This window comes from Engystomops pustulosus, chromosome 7 (assembly GCF_040894005.1).
Source record: "Engystomops pustulosus chromosome 7, aEngPut4.maternal, whole genome shotgun sequence".
Lineage (NCBI taxonomy): Eukaryota > Metazoa > Chordata > Amphibia > Anura > Leptodactylidae > Engystomops > Engystomops pustulosus.
Window position 1 is genome coordinate 10,046,112 of NC_092417.1, and position 19,405 is coordinate 10,065,516.

General features: G+C 42.0%; 1 protein-coding gene across 1 annotated transcript in view; it reads right to left on the reverse strand.

The window, feature by feature from the left end:
* Positions 1 to 19,048, reverse strand: part of LOC140069254 (NACHT, LRR and PYD domains-containing protein 12-like) — a 56,088-nt gene extending 37,040 nt beyond the window's left edge. Inside the window, exon 1 of the mRNA XM_072114738.1 lies at positions 18,987 to 19,048. The gene's annotated coding sequence lies outside the window, so the exon portion shown is untranslated. The remainder of the gene's footprint in view (positions 1 to 18,986) is intronic.
* Positions 19,049 to 19,405: the final 357 nt, after the last annotated feature.

Genomic DNA, 19,405 nt, shown 5'->3' on the forward strand with positions numbered 1-19,405 from the left:
CATCCTCTACACCTAGAGGAGAGGAGGTTCTACCATCACCATAGACAGGGAGCATCCTCTACACCTAGAGGACAGGCCGTGCTACCATCACCATAGACAGGGGGCATCCTCTACACCTAGAGGAGAGGAGGTTCTACCATCACCATACACAGGGGGCATCCTCTACACCTAAAGGAGAGGAGGATCTACCATCACCATAGACAGGGGACGTCCTCTACACCTAGAGGAGAGGAGGTTCTACCATCACCATAGACAGGGGGCATCCTCTACACCTAGAGGAGAGGAGGTTCTACCATCACCATAGACAGGGGGCATCCTCTACACCTAGAGGAGAGGAGGTTCTACCATCACCATAATCTAAAAAATGGTAAAAGAGCAAGTGTACATAAAAAGGGGAGGGGGGGGGGATATGTAGAGTGGTACATGGGATAAAGTAATTGATAGTAAAACCAAAACTAAAGCATGAGTTGGTGTGTGCATTAATGTAGGAAACTAATGCATGAGTTGGTGTATGCATTAATGTAAACATGAATAATAATTAATTTAATGACCTATTTGGTCAGAAATAAATAAATAGATAGTTAAAAATAGGATCAATTAATTTAGTGGCATATATGGTCAGATTATGAATAAATAGATAAATGTGTTGAGAGGATGGAATTGCAAATGTATATCTATGAAGACAAAAGGAAATATAGCATAAAACTTGAGAGACTCCATAAAAATAAATAGGTTGGATATATAAAAAAAGGATAGTAAAAAATGAAAATTGAGATTAAGAATTAAAAATTGAAATTGAAAAATTAGAAATTATCTTCAAACATTTCGTTCAAGCCTGCTGGGTGCAGACTGTTTAATTTGAATATCCAGAACATTTCTCTTTTTCTTAACCGTTGAAAACGGTCGTGTTGTGTTTCTGTGATTTGTTCAATAGGTGTGATAGAAAAAGTTGCAAAATCTTTATTGTGACATGCTAAAGCATGTCTGGAGACACTATGTTTCGTGTATCCATTGGTTACCTTACTTCTGTGTCCGTTCATTCTTATGTGTAAGCTCTGGCAGGTTCTGCCGACATATTGGAGTCCACATGGGCATTCCAGAAGGTAGATTACAAAGGTGGAGGCGCAGTTGATAAATTGTTGAATTTTGAAAGTTTCCCCTGTCTGGTTGCTGATGAAGGTTTTTTTCTTATGTTGGATATTGAGACAGCATTTACAATTTTTGCGGCCGCATTTGTAGCTGCCTGTTAAATGTGGAAGAAGGCTTGTCTGTCTGGCTTTTTCCTTTTTGATCCGAAGCTTGGTCGGGGCTAATAGGCCTTTGAGTGTTTGGGATCTTCTGTATATAATCTTTGGTTGTTTTGGTAAATCTTTTTTCAAGAAGGGATCATTGAGGAGGATAGGCCAGTGTTTATTGAGAATATTGGTAAGCGTATGATGGTTCATATTGTAGTTTGTGATAAAGGTTGGGATATTAGTAGTAGTTGTGGAGTCTCTTTTTGGTTTGGTAGATGGTTTTAGACATTCTGCTTGAGAGAGAGAAAGGGCTCTGTTGAACGCTGCTTCGACTAGAGGTTGAGGAAAGTTCTTCTCTTTAAATCTCTTTTTTAAAAGTTGACTCTGGGATTTATACATGTTTATATCTGTGCAGTTTCTGCGGATCCTCCTGAATTGGCTGAATGGGATATTTGTTTTCCACTTGTTGTGGTGTGAGCTCTTGTAGTCCAAATAGCTGTTTGTGTCAACTGGTTTGAAGTATGTGCTGGTCGAAATTCGGTTATTTTCTGAGGAGAGATGGAGGTCCAAAAACTCAAGTTCTATGGGAGAAAAGTTCGCCGTGAAGGATAGGCCGCAATTGTTGTTATTGAGGTATTTGATGAATTCTTCGATGGAGGTTGGGGAACCTTTCCAGATTAGTAGAAGGTCGTCTATGTACCTTTTGTATAAGACTATGTTTTGTTCCCATAGTTTATTGTTGTAAATATATTCTTCCTCAAACCTCCCCATGTACAGATTGGCAAAGCTGGGGGCAAAACGTGTCCCCATAGCCGTTCCTTTCACTTGCCGATAGACGGTGTTCTGGAATGTAAAATAATTGTGGGTGAGTATGTAGTGGATGGCTTCAAGGATGAAGTTACTTTGCGTCTCAGGCATAGTTGGGTCATTGTGAAGATAGTACTTGACCGCTTCGATGCCTTTTTGATGGGGAATATTAGAGTATAGTGCCGCTACATCGAGCGATAGCCACACAAAGGAAGGTTCCCATTCGATTTCTTGGAGTGTTAACAGGACACTTGTGGTGTCACGGAGATAAGATCTGAGTTTGGTGACATGTTTCTGAAGCAGAATGTCTACATAATGAGATAAATTACAGGTGAGGGACGATATTCCCGAGATGATCGGTCTGCCGGGTGGGTTGGTGACATCTTTATGCACCTTTGGAAGGTGATAAAAGGTTGGCGTAACTGGGGCTTCTATCCATATGTAAGATTTTTCCTTTTTGGTGATGATGCCCAACGTTAGGGCTTTGTCTAACAGGGTTTTCAATTCTGTGGCATATGTGTTGATTGGATTGCATGGTAATGTTTCGTAATACTCCGTATCTGAGAGGATTCTGGAGGCTTCAGATAAATAGGCTTCTTTGTTTTGTATAACGACACCCCCGCCCTTATCTGCATTGCGGATGACTAGATCAAGATTGTTGGTGAGATTTTTGAGGGCTAGTCGTTCTGAGGGTTTTAGGTTATGGCTCGTTTTTGGGTTCCTTTTGGTGTTGTTGTTCTTGTTAATGTTCCTGAACTCGTTTTCCACCATAGAAAGGAAAGTCTCGATATGACTGCCTCTATGGTGTGTGGGGTAAAATTTTGATTTTGGTTTGAGGCCTGTTTGTATCATGGGGACATCAATCGGAGTTATTGTAGCGGTTTCGGTCGGATTTACTTGTGAGGGAGGATCTAATTTAGATGCTCTGTTTGCTTCAATGTTGAAATGGCGGGTAAGGGTGAGTTTTCTGATATAGGAGTGGAGATCGTTGAAAAGGTCAAATTCACTGAACTTTGTGGTAGGGCAAAAGGATAAACCTTTAGTGAGGAGGGAAATTTCGTTTGGATTTAGTGTGTATGTTGATAAATTGAAAATCTTTACTTTAACTTCTTGTTCTTTTTGGTTTTCTGTATGGGGACTTGTGGTTCTGGCGGTATGAGAATTGGATTTGGATTGGCCTCCTCTACATCCTCTTCTACATTTTTTCTTTTTTGGCTTTTCATGGAGCCCTGGTGAAAAAAATGGTGGATGGTATTTTGTCTTGGTGGGCTTTTTCCAAGGAGATTTTTCGGAGTTATGGATTCTGGCAGGGGTATATAAGGAGCTGAATTCGGAGTTAGTGGAATGTCGAGGTCTATTTCAGTGTCATCAGATGGAGACTGGGTTATTGGGATGGTGACTTCATGGGTGGTGAAGTCTAGGGGGGTAATCTGATCAATGTGGCAGAAAGTTGTGGGTGGTAGGCCTAGGGGTTGGCCGGTTTCTAAGCGGTGGGATGTGTTGGAGATGGGGGGAGTGAAGAATAAAGGGGTGTCCTTGTTGTCGCCTGAGGGAGTGGTGGAGGTGAAGCAGATGGCGTCAAACTGTGTGGAAGTATGGTGTTGGATCTTGGGTGGTTCAACTGAAATGGAGAGCACGGGGCGTGCTTGGGGGTTGACCATGGACATTATTGTAGGTCCAGTGTGCGTATGTCTGGGTTTTTTGTTTCTGGTGTTAATAAATATATTTCTAGGTTTGTTCTGGTGGGGATGCGAAGGTGGTTGATGATGGGGGGGTGGTGGGCGGCCACTGTTTGTGTGGGTTGTGGTCTGTCGTCTATTGGATTGATTGGATCTGGTGGAGTTGTGAGCTGTATCGCTGTTGGAGGTATGGCAATTTGTAATTGTGGAATCAGTTTTGGTTGAAGTCCAAAATTTGATGTTACCTGTCTGGAAATCATTCCTATCTCTTTTGAGTTTTTTGAGTTTAGTTTCGATTCCCTCTTTTTCAAAGGAAAGGATTCTATTGGTGATGAGTCTGTCAAATTTCGTAAATTCAGGGTGTGTTCGATGGGTCTCGAGAGTTTGGTGGCAGAAGGATATCTCTCGGTTGAGGGTATTGGTGAGTTCTTCCCTCTTTGAGATTAACATATCTATTAGATTGTTGGCACAATCCAAGAGATAGGTGTCCCATTCTTTTTGAAAATGCGTGTCATTTTTAAAACAGCATTCAGTTCGGATTCTGAGACCGCGAGGGACCAAGCCCTCTTTGCGGTACAGTCTTAGAAATAGTGCATCTAGATGATGTTGGATCTCGTCTTTCAAGAGTTTCTCCAAATGGTGGAATAGTTTCAGGAGTTCTGGGGTGGAGATCCCTGTTGTGTTCTGGATGTCGTTTTCATGGGTTGATTTCGGTACTGGTTTGTCGTTGATCCATTGAGCTATGAGGAGTTCTCTTTGTTGGACTCTCTGGATACAGTAGTCCATCTTGTTGGTGTTTTCAGTGCAGGATGCCTAGAGCAGCTAGAAACTGGGTGGAAGCCAGTGATAGATCCGGTGCTCAGTTGGGAGTGCCGGTAAGGTATAGAGAGTAATGGTAAAGACAAAAAAGCGCTCATAGGATAGTATTGTTTGATTATGGATGTTTGATAGGTAAGGTAATTTGCTCACCTGATCGAGTTGTGCTCATAACAGGGCACAACTCCAGTGTAGGTATGTAGTGAAAGAGGTCTGTGGCAGCCTGTGCTTCAAAGTGGTCTCCAAGTTGGGCGACTAGACCGGTTGGAGTTAGGCAGTAGAATCGAAGGTAGGATGGAAGCGGTGGGCGCACAACAAAACTCGATGTAAGTATTCTCCAGGGAATTTTTATTTAGGATGAAGGAAATGGATCACAGGTCATCACAACGCGTTTCGGGGAACGCAAGTCCCCTTTTTCAAGTGAACAATTATCTAAAAAATGGTAAAAGAGCAAGTGTACATAAAAAGGGGAGGGGGGGGGGGATATGTAGAGTGGTACATGGGATAAAGTAATTGATAGTAAAACCAAAACTAAAGCATGAGTTGGTGTGTGCATTAATGTAGGAAACTAATGCATGAGTTGGTGTATGCATTAATGTAAACATGAATAATAATTAATTTAATGACCTATTTGGTCAGAAATAAATAAATAGATAGTTAAAAATAGGATCAATTAATTTAGTGGCATATATGGTCAGATTATGAATAAATAGATAAATGTGTTGAGAGGATGGAATTGCAAATGTATATCTATGAAGACAAAAGGAAATATAGCATAAAAGGTGTTACAAATGTGGCATAACATATGTAAAGACCCGATTCAAAGATAAATACTTAAAAGTTGTGAGGGGCACATGACAAAAAAGAGAGAATGATAACATGGAATCAATTCATTTAAACATACATTTGAAAACATATTAAAATAGAATCAGAATTCATTTGAAAATACATTTGAGAACATATTAAGTCAATATAAAGGAGGTGGGATGATGGGAGTAGGCCAATTATGAAAGATATATAATTGGTACAAAAGTAGCAAGAGCGTATGTGGAGACACGATTACAAAGAATTAAATAAATAAATACATAAATAGATAATTTCAATTAATTGAATGAATATTACACAAGGAATTACTGTGTGTCCGAATATAGATTGTGTCTTACCGGTCTCCGGGGGTTGAGGGGAGAGCGTCCGGAGGCTTTGGCGCGCGTTGTGGCGCTCGTGTTTAAATGCCCGCCGGAGTGTCAGTCTGACAGGGATGCGCGATGTGTGCGCATGCGCAGTGGATGTCGGGAGCGGGTGACGTCAAGGGGAACCCGAGAGTCAGATGGACCAATGTGAAAATGGTCTGGGAAAGTTGTCTGAGGTATCTTATGTATGCAAAAGTTGGGACTTGTATATGGATCATCGCTGGATATGAGGGGGAAAGTCTGGTGATTGTTGGAAAAGGGATGACTATGTGGTAAGGGGGGATAGGGAGAGGTTTGCTATTAGAGGTGATGGGGATGGGAAAGGGGAAGGGGGGAGGGGGAAGGGGGGAGGGGGCGGGGGGGGGGAACTTGAGAGACTCCATAAAAATAAATAGGTTGGATATATAAAAAAAGGATAGTAAAAAATGAAAATTGAGATTAAGAATTAAAAATTGAAATTGAAAAATTAGAAATTATCTTCAAACATTTCGTTCAAGCCTGCTGGGTGCAGACTGTTTAATTTGAATATCCAGAACATTTCTCTTTTTCTTAACCGTTGAAAACGGTCGTGTTGTGTTTCTGTGATTTGTTCAATAGGTGTGATAGAAAAAGTTGCAAAATCTTTATTGTGACATGCTAAAGCATGTCTGGAGACACTATGTTTCGTGTATCCATTGGTTACCTTACTTCTGTGTCCGTTCATTCTTATGTGTAAGCTCTGGCAGGTTCTGCCGACATATTGGAGTCCACATGGGCATTCCAGAAGGTAGATTACAAAGGTGGAGGCGCAGTTGATAAATTGTTGAATTTTGAAAGTTTCCCCTGTCTGGTTGCTGATGAAGGTTTTTTTCTTATGTTGGATATTGAGACAGCATTTACAATTTTTGCGGCCGCATTTGTAGCTGCCTGTTAAATGTGGAAGAAGGCTTGTCTGTCTGGCTTTTTCCTTTTTGATCCGAAGCTTGGTCGGGGCTAATAGGCCTTTGAGTGTTTGGGATCTTCTGTATATAATCTTTGGTTGTTTTGGTAAATCTTTTTTCAAGAAGGGATCATTGAGGAGGATAGGCCAGTGTTTATTGAGAATATTGGTAAGCGTATGATGGTTCATATTGTAGTTTGTGATAAAGGTTGGGATATTAGTAGTAGTTGTGGAGTCTCTTTTTGGTTTGGTAGATGGTTTTAGACATTCTGCTTGAGAGAGAGAAAGGGCTCTGTTGAACGCTGCTTCGACTAGAGGTTGAGGAAAGTTCTTCTCTTTAAATCTCTTTTTTAAAAGTTGACTCTGGGATTTATACATGTTTATATCTGTGCAGTTTCTGCGGATCCTCCTGAATTGGCTGAATGGGATATTTGTTTTCCACTTGTTGTGGTGTGAGCTCTTGTAGTCCAAATAGCTGTTTGTGTCAACTGGTTTGAAGTATGTGCTGGTCGAAATTCGGTTATTTTCTGAGGAGAGATGGAGGTCCAAAAACTCAAGTTCTATGGGAGAAAAGTTCGCCGTGAAGGATAGGCCGCAATTGTTGTTATTGAGGTATTTGATGAATTCTTCGATGGAGGTTGGGGAACCTTTCCAGATTAGTAGAAGGTCGTCTATGTACCTTTTGTATAAGACTATGTTTTGTTCCCATAGTTTATTGTTGTAAATATATTCTTCCTCAAACCTCCCCATGTACAGATTGGCAAAGCTGGGGGCAAAACGTGTCCCCATAGCCGTTCCTTTCACTTGCCGATAGACGGTGTTCTGGAATGTAAAATAATTGTGGGTGAGTATGTAGTGGATGGCTTCAAGGATGAAGTTACTTTGCGTCTCAGGCATAGTTGGGTCATTGTGAAGATAGTACTTGACCGCTTCGATGCCTTTTTGATGGGGAATATTAGAGTATAGTGCCGCTACATCGAGCGATAGCCACACAAAGGAAGGTTCCCATTCGATTTCTTGGAGTGTTAACAGGACACTTGTGGTGTCACGGAGATAAGATCTGAGTTTGGTGACATGTTTCTGAAGCAGAATGTCTACATAATGAGATAAATTACAGGTGAGGGACGATATTCCCGAGATGATCGGTCTGCCGGGTGGGTTGGTGACATCTTTATGCACCTTTGGAAGGTGATAAAAGGTTGGCGTAACTGGGGCTTCTATCCATATGTAAGATTTTTCCTTTTTGGTGATGATGCCCAACGTTAGGGCTTTGTCTAACAGGGTTTTCAATTCTGTGGCATATGTGTTGATTGGATTGCATGGTAATGTTTCGTAATACTCCGTATCTGAGAGGATTCTGGAGGCTTCAGATAAACTTTCTCCCATAGAACTTGAGTTTTTGGACCTCCATCTCTCCTCAGAAAATAACCGAATTTCGACCAGCACATACTTCAAACCAGTTGACACAAACAGCTATTTGGACTACAAGAGCTCACACCACAACAAGTGGAAAACAAATATCCCATTCAGCCAATTCAGGAGGATCCGCAGAAACTGCACAGATATAAACATGTATAAATCCCAGAGTCAACTTTTAAAAAGAGATTTAAAGAGAAGAACTTTCCTCAACCTCTAGTCGAAGCAGCGTTCAACAGAGCCCTTTCTCTCTCTCAAGCAGAATGTCTAAAACCATCTACCAAACCAAAAAGAGACTCCACAACTACTACTAATATCCCAACCTTTATCACAAACTACAATATGAACCATCATACGCTTACCAATATTCTCAATAAACACTGGCCTATCCTCCTCAATGATCCCTTCTTGAAAAAAGATTTACCAAAACAACCAAAGATTATATACAGAAGATCCCAAACACTCAAAGGCCTATTAGCCCCGACCAAGCTTCGGATCAAAAAGGAAAAAGCCAGACAGACAAGCCTTCTTCCACATTTAACAGGCAGCTACAAATGCGGCCGCAAAAATTGTAAATGCTGTCTCAATATCCAACATAAGAAAAAAACCTTCATCAGCAACCAGACAGGGGAAACTTTCAAAATTCAACAATTTATCAACTGCGCCTCCACCTTTGTAATCTACCTTCTGGAATGCCCATGTGGACTCCAATATGTCGGCAGAACCTGCCAGAGCTTACACATAAGAATGAACGGACACAGAAGTAAGGTAACCAATGGATACACGAAACATAGTGTCTCCAGACATGCTTTAGCATGTCACAATAAAGATTTTGCAACTTTTTCTATCACACCTATTGAACAAATCACAGAAACACAACACGACCGTTTTCAACGGTTAAGAAAAAGAGAAATGTTCTGGATATTCAAATTAAACAGTCTGCACCCAGCAGGCTTGAACGAAATGTTTGAAGATAATTTCTAATTTTTCAATTTCAATTTTTAATTCTTAATCTCAATTTTCATTTTTTACTATCCTTTTTTTATATATCCAACCTATTTATTTTTATGGAGTCTCTCAAGTTCCCCCCCCCGCCCCCTCCCCCCTTCCCCCTCCCCCCTTCCCCTTTCCCATCCCCATCACCTCTAATAGCAAACCTCTCCCTATCCCCCCTTACCACATAGTCATCCCTTTTCCAACAATCACCAGACTTTCCCCCTCATATCCAGCGATGATCCATATACAAGTCCCAACTTTTGCATACATAAGATACCTCAGACAACTTTCCCAGACCATTTTCACATTGGTCCATCTGACTCTCGGGTTCCCCTTGACGTCACCCGCTCCCGACATCCACTGCGCATGCGCACACATCGCGCATCCCTGTCAGACTGACACTCCGGCGGGCATTTAAACACGAGCGCCACAACGCGCGCCAAAGCCTCCGGACGCTCTCCCCTCAACCCCCGGAGACCGGTAAGACACAATCTATATTCGGACACACAGTAATTCCTTGTGTAATATTCATTCAATTAATTGAAATTATCTATTTATGTATTTATTTATTTAATTCTTTGTAATCGTGTCTCCACATACGCTCTTGCTACTTTTGTACCAATTATATATCTTTCATAATTGGCCTACTCCCATCATCCCACCTCCTTTATATTGACTTAATATGTTCTCAAATGTATTTTCAAATGAATTCTGATTCTATTTTAATATGTTTTCAAATGTATGTTTAAATGAATTGATTCCATGTTATCATTCTCTCTTTTTTGTCATGTGCCCCTCACAACTTTTAAGTATTTATCTTTGAATCGGGTCTTTACATATGTTATGCCACATTTGTAACACCTTTTATGCTATATTTCCTTTTGTCTTCATAGATATACATTTGCAATTCCATCCTCTCAACACATTTATCTATTTATTCATAATCTGACCATATATGCCACTAAATTAATTGATCCTATTTTTAACTATCTATTTATTTATTTCTGACCAAATAGGTCATTAAATTAATTATTATTCATGTTTACATTAATGCATACACCAACTCATGCATTAGTTTCCTACATTAATGCACACACCAACTCATGCTTTAGTTTTGGTTTTACTATCAATTACTTTATCCCATGTACCACTCTACATATCCCCCCCCCCTCCCCTTTTTATGTACACTTGCTCTTTTACCATTTTTTAGATAATTGTTCACTTGAAAAAGGGGACTTGCGTTCCCCGAAACGCGTTGTGATGACCTGTGATCCATTTCCTTCATCCTAAATAAAAATTCCCTGGAGAATACTTACATCGAGTTTTGTTGTGCGCCCACCGCTTCCATCCTACCTTCGATTCTACTGCCTAACTCCAACCGGTCTAGTCGCCCAACTTGGAGACCACTTTGAAGCACAGGCTGCCACAGACCTCTTTCACTACATACCTACACTGGAGTTGTGCCCTGTTATGAGCACAACTCGATCAGGTGAGCAAATTACCTTACCTATCAAACATCCATAATCAAACAATACTATCCTATGAGCGCTTTTTTGTCTTTACCATTACTCTCTATACCTTACCGGCACTCCCAACTGAGCACCGGATCTATCACTGGCTTCCACCCAGTTTCTAGCTGCTCTAGGCATCCTGCACTGAAAACACCAACAAGATGGACTACTGTATCCAGAGAGTCCAACAAAGAGAACTCCTCATAGCTCAATGGATCAACGACAAACCAGTACCGAAATCAACCCATGAAAACGACATCCAGAACACAACAGGGATCTCCACCCCAGAACTCCTGAAACTATTCCACCATTTGGAGAAACTCTTGAAAGACGAGATCCAACATCATCTAGATGCACTATTTCTAAGACTGTACCGCAAAGAGGGCTTGGTCCCTCGCGGTCTCAGAATCCGAACTGAATGCTGTTTTAAAAATGACACGCATTTTCAAAAAGAATGGGACACCTATCTCTTGGATTGTGCCAACAATCTAATAGATATGTTAATCTCAAAGAGGGAAGAACTCACCAATACCCTCAACCGAGAGATATCCTTCTGCCACCAAACTCTCGAGACCCATCGAACACACCCTGAATTTACGAAATTTGACAGACTCATCACCAATAGAATCCTTTCCTTTGAAAAAGAGGGAATCGAAACTAAACTCAAAAAACTCAAAAGAGATAGGAATGATTTCCAGACAGGTAACATCAAATTTTGGACTTCAACCAAAACTGATTCCACAATTACAAATTGCCATACCTCCAACAGCGATACAGCTCACAACTCCACCAGATCCAATCAATCCAATAGACGACAGACCACAACCCACACAAACAGTGGCCGCCCACCACCCCCCCATCATCAACCACCTTCGCATCCCCACCAGAACAAACCTAGAAATATATTTATTAACACCAGAAACAAAAAACCCAGACATACGCACACTGGACCTACAATAATGTCCATGGTCAACCCCCAAGCACGCCCCGTGCTCTCCATTTCAGTTGAACCACCCAAGATCCAACACCATACTTCCACACAGTTTGACGCCATCTGCTTCACCTCCACCACTCCCTCAGGCGACAACAAGGACACCCCTTTATTCTTCACTCCCCCCATCTCCAACACATCCCACCGCTTAGAAACCGGCCAACCCCTAGGCCTACCACCCACAACTTTCTGCCACATTGATCAGATTACCCCCCTAGACTTCACCACCCATGAAGTCACCATCCCAATAACCCAGTCTCCATCTGATGACACTGAAATAGACCTCGACATTCCACTAACTCCGAATTCAGCTCCTTATATACCCCTGCCAGAATCCATAACTCCGAAAAATCTCCTTGGAAAAAGCCCACCAAGACAAAATACCATCCACCATTTTTTTCACCAGGGCTCCATGAAAAGCCAAAAAAGAAAAAATGTAGAAGAGGATGTAGAGGAGGCCAATCCAAATCCAATTCTCATACCGCCAGAACCACAAGTCCCCATACAGAAAACCAAAAAGAACAAGAAGTTAAAGTAAAGATTTTCAATTTATCAACATACACACTAAATCCAAACGAAATTTCCCTCCTCACTAAAGGTTTATCCTTTTGCCCTACCACAAAGTTCAGTGAATTTGACCTTTTCAACGATCTCCACTCCTATATCAGAAAACTCACCCTTACCCGCCATTTCAACATTGAAGCAAACAGAGCATCTAAATTAGATCCTCCCTCACAAGTAAATCCGACCGAAACCGCTACAATAACTCCGATTGATGTCCCCATGATACAAACAGGCCTCAAACCAAAATCAAAATTTTACCCCACACACCATAGAGGCAGTCATATCGAGACTTTCCTTTCTATGGTGGAAAACGAGTTCAGGAACATTAACAAGAACAACAACACCAAAAGGAACCCAAAAACGAGCCATAACCTAAAACCCTCAGAACGACTAGCCCTCAAAAATCTCACCAACAATCTTGATCTAGTCATCCGCAATGCAGATAAGGGCGGGGGTGTCGTTATACAAAACAAAGAAGCCTATTTATCTGAAGCCTCCAGAATCCTCTCAGATACGGAGTATTACGAAACATTACCATGCAATCCAATCAACACATATGCCACAGAATTGAAAACCCTGTTAGACAAAGCCCTAACGTTGGGCATCATCACCAAAAAGGAAAAATCTTACATATGGATAGAAGCCCCAGTTACGCCAACCTTTTATCACCTTCCAAAGGTGCATAAAGATGTCACCAACCCACCCGGCAGACCGATCATCTCGGGAATATCGTCCCTCACCTGTAATTTATCTCATTATGTAGACATTCTGCTTCAGAAACATGTCACCAAACTCAGATCTTATCTCCGTGACACCACAAGTGTCCTGTTAACACTCCAAGAAATCGAATGGGAACCTTCCTTTGTGTGGCTATCGCTCGATGTAGCGGCACTATACTCTAATATTCCCCATCAAAAAGGCATCGAAGCGGTCAAGTACTATCTTCACAATGACCCAACTATGCCTGAGACGCAAAGTAACTTCATCCTTGAAGCCATCCACTACATACTCACCCACAATTATTTTACATTCCAGAACACCGTCTATCGGCAAGTGAAAGGAACGGCTATGGGGACACGTTTTGCCCCCAGCTTTGCCAATCTGTACATGGGGAGGTTTGAGGAAGAATATATTTACAACAATAAACTATGGGAACAAAACATAGTCTTATACAAAAGGTACATAGACGACCTTCTACTAATCTGGAAAGGTTCCCCAACCTCCATCGAAGAATTCATCAAATACCTCAATAACAACAATTGCGGCCTATCCTTCACGGCGAACTTTTCTCCCATAGAACTTGAGTTTTTGGACCTCCATCTCTCCTCAGAAAATAACCGAATTTCGACCAGCACATACTTCAAACCAGTTGACACAAACAGCTATTTGGACTACAAGAGCTCACACCACAACAAGTGGAAAACAAATATCCCATTCAGCCAATTCAGGAGGATCCGCAGAAACTGCACAGATATAAACATGTATAAATCCCAGAGTCAACTTTTAAAAAAGAGATTTAAAGAGAAGAACTTTCCTCAACCTCTAGTCGAAGCAGCGTTCAACAGAGCCCTTTCTCTCTCTCAAGCAGAATGTCTAAAACCATCTACCAAACCAAAAAGAGACTCCACAACTACTACTAATATCCCAACCTTTATCACAAACTACAATATGAACCATCATACGCTTACCAATATTCTCAATAAACACTGGCCTATCCTCCTCAATGATCCCTTCTTGAAAAAAGATTTACCAAAACAACCAAAGATTATATACAGAAGATCCCAAACACTCAAAGGCCTATTAGCCCCGACCAAGCTTCGGATCAAAAAGGAAAAAGCCAGACAGACAAGCCTTCTTCCACATTTAACAGGCAGCTACAAATGCGGCCGCAAAAATTGTAAATGCTGTCTCAATATCCAACATAAGAAAAAAACCTTCATCAGCAACCAGACAGGGGAAACTTTCAAAATTCAACAATTTATCAACTGCGCCTCCACCTTTGTAATCTACCTTCTGGAATGCCCATGTGGACTCCAATATGTCGGCAGAACCTGCCAGAGCTTACACATAAGAATGAACGGACACAGAAGTAAGGTAACCAATGGATACACGAAACATAGTGTCTCCAGACATGCTTTAGCATGTCACAATAAAGATTTTGCAACTTTTTCTATCACACCTATTGAACAAATCACAGAAACACAACACGACCGTTTTCAACGGTTAAGAAAAAGAGAAATGTTCTGGATATTCAAATTAAACAGTCTGCACCCAGCAGGCTTGAACGAAATGTTTGAAGATAATTTCTAATTTTTCAATTTCAATTTTTAATTCTTAATCTCAATTTTCATTTTTTACTATCCTTTTTTTATATATCCAACCTATTTATTTTTATGGAGTCTCTCAAGTTCCCCCCCCCCGCCCCCTCCCCCCTTCCCCCTCCCCCCTTCCCCTTTCCCATCCCCATCACCTCTAATAGCAAACCTCTCCCTATCCCCCCTTACCACATAGTCATCCCTTTTCCAACAATCACCAGACTTTCCCCCTCATATCCAGCGATGATCCATATACAAGTCCCAACTTTTGCATACATAAGATACCTCAGACAACTTTCCCAGACCATTTTCACATTGGTCCATCTGACTCTCGGGTTCCCCTTGACGTCACCCGCTCCCGACATCCACTGCGCATGCGCACACATCGCGCATCCCTGTCAGACTGACACTCCGGCGGGCATTTAAACACGAGCGCCACAACGCGCGCCAAAGCCTCCGGACGCTCTCCCCTCAACCCCCGGAGACCGGTAAGACACAATCTATATTCGGACACACAGTAATTCCTTGTGTAATATTCATTCAATTAATTGAAATTATCTATTTATGTATTTATTTATTTAATTCTTTGTAATCGTGTCTCCACATACGCTCTTGCTACTTTTGTACCAATTATATATCTTTCATAATTGGCCTACTCCCATCATCCCACCTCCTTTATATTGACTTAATATGTTCTCAAATGTATTTTCAAATGAATTCTGATTCTATTTTAATATGTTTTCAAATGTATGTTTAAATGAATTGATTCCATGTTATCATTCTCTCTTTTTTGTCATGTGCCCCTCACAACTTTTAAGTATTTATCTTTGAATCGGGTCTTTACATATGTTATGCCACATTTGTAACACCTTTTATGCTATATTTCCTTTTGTCTTCATAGATATACATTTGCAATTCCATCCTCTCAACACATTTATCTATTTATTCATAATCTGACCATATATGCCACTAAATTAATTGATCCTATTTTTAACTATCTATTTATTTATTTCTGACCAAATAGGTCATTAAATTAATTATTATTCATGTTTACATTAATGCATACACCAACTCATGCATTAGTTTCCTACATTAATGCACACACCAACTCATGCTTTAGTTTTGGTTTTACTATCAATTACTTTATCCCATGTACCACTCTACATATCCCCCCCCCCTCCCCTTTTTATGTACACTTGCTCTTTTACCATTTTTTAGATAATTGTTCACTTGAAAAAGGGGACTTGCGTTCCCCGAAACGCGTTGTGATGACCTGTGATCCATTTCCTTCATCCTAAATAAAAATTCCCTGGAGAATACTTACATCGAGTTTTGTTGTGCGCCCACCGCTTCCATCCTACCTTCGATTCTACTGCCTAACTCCAACCGGTCTAGTCGCCCAACTTGGAGACCACTTTGAAGCACAGGCTGCCACAGACCTCTTTCACTACATACCTACACTGGAGTTGTGCCCTGTTATGAGCACAACTCGATCAGGTGAGCAAATTACCTTACCTATCAAACATCCATAATCAAACAATACTATCCTATGAGCGCTTTTTTGTCTTTACCATTACTCTCTATACCATCACCATAGACAGGGGGCATCCTCTACACCTAGAAGAGAGGAGGTTCTACCATCACCATAGACAGGAGGCATCCTCTACACCTAGAGGAGAGGAGGTTCTACCATCACCATAGACAGGGGGCATCCTCTACACCTAGAGGAGAGGAGGTCCTACCATCACCATAGACAGGGGGCATCCTCTACACCTAGAGGAGAGGAGGTTCTACCATCACCATAGACAGGGGGCATCCTCTACACCTAGAGGAGAGGAGGTCCTACCATCACCATAGACAGGGGGCATCCTCTACACCTAGAGGAGAGGAGGTCCTACCATCACCATAGACAAGGGGCATCCTCTACGCCTAGAGGAGAGGAGATTCTATCATCATCATAGACAGGGGCATCCTCTACACCTAGAGGAGAGGTGGTTCTACCATCACCATAGACAGGGGGCATCCTCTACACCTAGAGGAGAGGAGGTTCTACCATCACCATAGACAGGGGGCATCCTCCACACCTAGAGGAGAGGAGGTTCTACCATCACCATAGACAGGGGGCATCCTCTGCGCCTAGAGGAGAGGAGGTTCTACCATCACCATAGATAGGAGGCACCCTCTACACCTACAGGAGAAGGAGGTTCTACCATCACCATAGACAGGGGACATTCTCTACACCTAGAGGAGAGGAAGATCTACCATCACCATAGACAGGGGGCATCCTCTACATCTAGAGGAGAGGAGGTTCTACCATCACCATAGACAGGAGGCATCCTCTACACCTAGAGGAGAGGAGGTTCTACCATCACCATAGATAGGAGGCACCCTCTACACCTACAGGAGAAGGAGGTTCTACCATCACCATAGACAGGGGACATTCTCTACACCTAGAGGAGAGGAAGATCTACCATCACCATAGACAGGGGACATCCTCTACACCTAGAGGAGAGGAGGTTCTACCATCACCATAGACAGGGGACATCATCTACACCTAGAGGAGGTTCTACCATCACCATAGACAAGGGCCATCCTCTACCCCTAGAGGAGAGGCAGTTCTATCATCACCATAGAAAGGGGGCATCCTTTATACCTAGAGGAGAGGCTGTACTACTATCACCATAGACAGAGGGCTTCTACATGACCTAGATACTTCCCTGTGTGCACTCATAGCAAAGATTCAAAGGATGTTTCTCAGCACCCAGTATAGACTGTCTAGTTACCCCTCTGGATGTTTCTCAGCACTCGGTATAGGCTGTCTAGTTACCCCTCTGGATGTATCTCAGCACTCGGTATAGACTGTCTAGTTACCCCTCTGGATGTATCTCAGCACTCGGTATAGACTGTCTAGTTACCCCTCTGGATGTTTCTCAGCACTCGGTATAGACTGTCTAGTTACCCCTCTGGATGTTTCTCAGCACTCGGTATAGACTGTCTAGTTACCCCTCTGGATGTATCTCAGCACTCGGTATAGACTGTCTAGTTACCCCTCTGGATGTATCTCAGCACTCGGTATAGACTGTCTAGTTACCCCTCTGGATGTTTCTCAGCACTCGGTATAGGCTGTCTAGTTACCCCTATGGATGTATCTCAGCACTCGGTATAGACTGTCTAGTTACCCCTCTGGATGTATCTCAGCACTCGGTATAGACTGTCTAGTTACCCCTCTGGATGTTTCTCAGCACTCGGTATAGACTGTCTAGTTACCCCTCTGGATGTGTCTCAGCACTCGGTATAGACTGTCTAGTTACCCCTCTGGATGTATCTCAGCACTCGGTATAGACTGTCTAGTTACCCCTCTGGATGTATCTCAGCACTCGGTATAGACTGTCTAGTTACCCCTCTGGATGTTTCTCAGCACTCGGTATAGACTGTCTAGTTACCCCTCTGGATGTTTCTCAGCACTCGGTATAGACTGTCTAGTTACCCCTCTGGATGTATCTCAGCACTCGGTATAGACTGTCTAGTTACCCCTCTGGATGTATCTCAGCACTCGGTATAGACTGTCTAGTTACCCCTCTGGATGTTTCTCAGCACTCGGTATAGACTGTCTAGTTACCCCTCTGGATGTTTCTCAGCACTCGGTATAGACTGTCTAGTTACCCCTCTGGATGTATCTCAGCACTCGGTATAGACTGTCTAGTTACCCCTCTGGATGTATCTCAGCACTCGGTATAGACTGTCTAGTTACCCCTCTGGATGTATCTCAGCACTCGGTATAGACTGTCTAGTTACCCCTCTGGATGTATCTCAGCACTCGGTATAGGCTGTCTAGTTACCCCTCTGGATGTATCTCAGCACTCGGTATAGACTGTCTAGTTACCCCTCTGGAGGTTTCTCAGCACTCGGTATAGACTGTCTAGTTACCCCTCTGGATGTATCTCAGCACTCGGTATAGACTGTCTAGTTACCCCTCTGGATGTATCTCAGCACTCGGTATAGACTGTCTAGTTACCCCTCTGGATGTTTCTCAGCACTCGGTATAGACTGTCTAGTTACCCCTCTGGAGGTTTCTCAGCACTTGGCATAGACTGTCTAGTTACCCCTCTGGATGTATCTCAGCACTCGGTATAGACTGTCTAGTTACCCCTCTGGATGTTTCTCAGCACTCGGTATAGACTGTCTAGTTACCCCTCTGGATGTATCTCAGCACTCGGTATAGACTGTCTAGTTACCCCTCTGGATGTATCTCAGCACTCGGTATAGACTGTCTAGTTACCCCTCTGGAGGTTTCTCAGCACTCGGTATAGACTGTCTAGTTACCCCTCTGGATGTATCTCAGCACTCGGTGTAGACTGTCTAGTTACCCCTCTGGATGTATCTCAGCACTCGGTATAGACTGTCTAGTTACCCCTCTGGATAATAATTTCTTAATTTACAAAATAAATGTGACAACAACAATTACTGATCTGATCCCCAGTGACACGGACTGATCACTGAATGAAGATGATTTTGTTATTAAATGAAAAGGATTCAGAAGTTTTTACCGTTTTCCTGTGGAATCGTCTTCCCTGGATTGTTGGAGTCTTCAGAGTCAATGACCGGACACTCGGGGGATTTATCTTCTCTTCACTCTACAAGGAAGTGACATATAAATTACACTTCAGATCAATCTTTAACTTTTACATGGACCATGAACGGTTTATGTCACAGTTTATTATTGGAGCGTCCTTACAGAAGATGATTTGTAATCACATTATTATTATTATTATTATTATTATTATTATTATTATTGTTCTGCATTTCTGACATTATTTACATTTATTTTTAATGGTTTTATGCAGGTAGAATGAATGATGGGTATAGTCTGGGTTATTATCTACACTTATCTCAAATACACCTAAACTTGCACAATACAGGACAGGATATGCAGGATATGTTTTTTACACCATGATTGTTAAGCAAG